A 3,824-nucleotide genomic window follows, 5' to 3' on the forward strand; every position below is an offset into this window, starting at 1 on the left:
ATGTGTCATTCTCCGTTTCATTATCCAATTGCCTGTTTTATTGTCCAACAATTAGAGTGTATCGAGTAACGGTCTAATTATTCCAACCCGTCAATAATGACCGCAATAAACTGTCAATATCTTACCCAAACAACCAACCAACTTTGTATGACTGATTTACAACTTCGTCCATCAAACTGAACACGAACAATGTCTACTACTGATAGTAGTATTATGGTTTCACGCTTGAACTCGGCCCGAGTGTAACAAACGTCACAGTGCCGTGGGCTTTACGATTTCCACATGCAATAATTTGCATGCCTATCACTGATTACGCTCATTCTGAAGCAGTTTCCAATTAGTTTTAATTTCCCAATTGCAAACGTAGCGATGCAAACAATGACTCTATATATGCAGCAAACTTTGAGGCGACCGGTTGACGACGGCCAGCAGTCGAACAATCGAATCCACTCCGAACGGTTGGGTCCCTTTCTCACGCATACCCCTGGCTTGGTTTCGGTAAGAAATTTTGTGTAAACATTTTATTCCTCCTAAACCTGAACAAAGCCAAGTTTTAAAGTGCTTGTTGGAAGAGGCTAGGGCTAGTCAGGAAAAACCTGATTGCCGATTCGAGCAAACCATCGATTTCTTCAAATTGGTCAAATCATGAGAAAATACAGCTCCTGCGTGACGGTCAAACCAGGCTGCCACAAAAACCGGTGTGACAAGAAAGGAACGGATCCTTATTTTTCAAATTGCACCTTTTTTCGGTTTCCCGAACCCCGAATTCTCTCTTTCCATCGCTACCCTGCCCGAAAGGGCAAGACAGGTTTTATTAATTTTTGGTAATGTTTTGTCGATTTATCATTTTTCTAGGTTATTTATTCGTTTCATGACGTAGAAAACAACGAGAGCTTACATCACGGCGAAAGGATTGGCTGCGAAAGGATTATACCCATCGAAGCAGGGTTTTTTGTCGACCCTCTGGCTGAACGACGCAGGAGGTCATCAGTGTCACCACTGGTATTTCGCTTGGACGGAGAGGCTAAAGGGAGAAAGGGGTCGCTCGTAGTGCGAAGCTGTCCGTCGAGCGGTGAAAACTAACGAAAGGTATCGAAAGAGTTTAGTCACAATATTCGGGCGATTTTCATTCGACGAATTTCGACACACATTAATTTGGCCCGAAAATGGATATTTTCCCACCGCAGGCTAGGCGAGACCCACTTCAAGAGGCATCCACACCGTATTGCCATATTCCGCAATTGAAGACAGCAACACAAGCGGACAGTTTTCAACGAACCGTTTCGTCTGGGTGTGATGAATGTACACCGAAATGTGCGGGTAATCAAACATTCGGATTGCGGAAATCGTGTGAACCTGTGAGTTCCAGGCCGGAAAAGGTGCTGATGTAGGTTGAATTTTCAATAGGAAACGAAATGGAAAAAATTTGTTACCGCACCTTTTTGCCTCTATTGTAACAGGTTTTCGGGGGTTCAGCAGTAGCGGTGATAAAGGACATGTTCGGGAGACGAATATGTTATAAGTTGTAATAATTTTTATTTCTACAAAAAATTCTTTCATAGAGTAAGATTTCAGTTGGAATTTATGAGTTAACCTTCACTCGTTAATGTCCACCCGATTAGAAAGATAAAATAAAAATAAATGAAAAATAAACTTTGCAGGTTATGAATATGATTCCGTCACCTGTTGAAATGACACAATTTATAACAAAAGTGGTTCAACTTATATCAAACGTATATCAATTTTTGCTAACAACTGTTTAACAAAATGAGATAGCGTATCATACAGATCTGTGAAATCATATTTGTACAATAACGATCACAATTATAAGCTTAATTTTTTCTCAGATTTTTAGAATCATCATCGATTGCCCGCAGGGACACTTTCAGTTATTCGGGCAAAATTATACCACACATCAATCACCACCAGCGCGCTGAAGTGCTGAATAAACAAACCTGAAACTTCCTAATTGGAATCTTCTTTCCCGGAGTACTTGTAATTGATTATTCTTTTCACTTAAATCAACAACAACAGTACAGTAAACTCACCACCAACTGAACTCCCCTGGCGCGGCCGGCCTGGGAGAGCCTACGCACGCTTGTCCACATGGTCTGAGACGACGATGGTGTAATGTTTCAATTAGCAAACAGCCGCCAGAAATTAACACCATCCCGGAAAATGCAGATGAGGCACCAACTTTGTCAAAGTTTAATTTATAATCTAGACAAATTTGCTCCCGATACCGGGTAAAAGGGTTACTCTCACCTAGTTGGAATCCGCGTCTCCTGAAGAATTCTGGCGGCGAGGAAATTATACAGATTACAACTCTCTCCGGGGATGGCAATCGGTTCCCGTTCGGGTTCAGGACACTGCCGAAAGTACGCGAGAGGTGACAGTGATAAATTATTAATTTAATACTACCAACCTCCCTCTGCAACGACTACCATCACTTCTCCCCTCCCCATTCCTCAGTACAAATCATGCACTGCCAAAGATTTATATGGGACACAGTATCTCCGGGCGATCTCAGACAATTGGAACTACTTAATATTCCGATTCTAATTTATGTGCGGAATCAGTACACCCGCCAGTGTACTTCGCTCGAGGAGGGGAGAATCGCAGCTCAAGGAGGCATTTGATACTTACAAATATGCCCGATTTCCGCTCGGTCGCAAGGGGCGTGAAAAGCCGGCGGAAAACCAGCCTCTGGCCGGTCGGTTGTTAGCCCGACACCGCAGTAATAATAGCGGTAATTTTTGAAATTTTCCTATGTGAAAGGAATACTGCAGATAATTTGCATAATCGAATTTGTTTAGCTAATTAAATATTCGGGACTGCGGGGTGAGAGTGTCGGGTTTGCCCCGAGGGAAGGTGGCCTTCCGAGGTATTGGCGGCTTGTGTCGATGATGCTTGATAATCTCAGCGACAGGTTCAAATTGGTGGCTCAGATTACAGTTAATAATAGATGTTGGAAAAGCTGTACCTTGGTGTGGTACTATTGTGGGATTTTTCTTTTATTATCTGGGTACATGGCTTTTGTTTTCATCAACACCGACGCCGATGATTAAAAATTTTGCACAAAGAGCACTATTTTGTCTATATTTTAAAATATTGACGAATAATACAGTTTTTGTGTATGCAACAATTGCAATAATTTTTTTCTTCCATAAAACCGCGTGTGTGAGGCATGTGAAGATTGAAAAATTCTTGAGTTTTGCTGCGAAGGGTTTTTTATTATTAGCATATAAAATACATAGAAAACTCATAGCTCATAAAGTGTTGTTTGTATAATATGGCAGTAAACTTTGATTAGTTTTCTTGCTTTTAATTATTCGCAGCACCAAATTTTCTACGGAAAGGAGCAGATTTGATCGTAAAATTTAACAGTGCGTTGAATGAAATAGATTATACAAAAAGAACTGTTACTTTGACAGAGCCTTGGGTGATTTGGTTTCTCGTGTCAAAGGCATTTCTTAGGTTTTGACGTTGTTGCACCAGTAACATACGGGTGTAAATTGAAAAACCGAAAACATGGTGACCGTCACAAAAATTGTCCATTTTCAAATGGTTAGAACTCAGGCCAACGGATTTTCTTCACTCTTACAGCAATCGATTAAAAAATTGTGATTTTGTGACACTAACTATTGAGATATTGAAAAATGTAGAGCCTTGTTCACCACATATTCCGACCAATGTTGTTGAAAACAAAGCCAAACATCACTCGAAACTCTCAGTGTTGTGTCTAGTTCGAATAAATCAACCGAACTATACCTTTTCCGATCACTGTAACAAGATGATAATTTTCTGATTAATCAGCCACAAGC

At 40.8% G+C, this 3,824-nt stretch overlaps 1 long non-coding RNA gene across 1 annotated transcript; it reads left to right on the forward strand.

Annotated features, from left to right (window-relative positions):
• Window positions 1-409: 409 nt before the first annotated feature.
• Window positions 410-1,611, forward strand: LOC129730814 (uncharacterized). The gene is made up of 3 exons (XR_008728925.1): window positions 410-498; window positions 856-1,387; window positions 1,461-1,611. It is a non-coding gene; the product is annotated as an uncharacterized LOC129730814 (long non-coding RNA).
• The last annotated feature ends 2,213 nt before the right edge of the window (window positions 1,612-3,824 follow it).

Source organism: Wyeomyia smithii, chromosome 3, assembly GCF_029784165.1.
Source record: "Wyeomyia smithii strain HCP4-BCI-WySm-NY-G18 chromosome 3, ASM2978416v1, whole genome shotgun sequence".
Lineage (NCBI taxonomy): Eukaryota > Metazoa > Arthropoda > Insecta > Diptera > Culicidae > Wyeomyia > Wyeomyia smithii.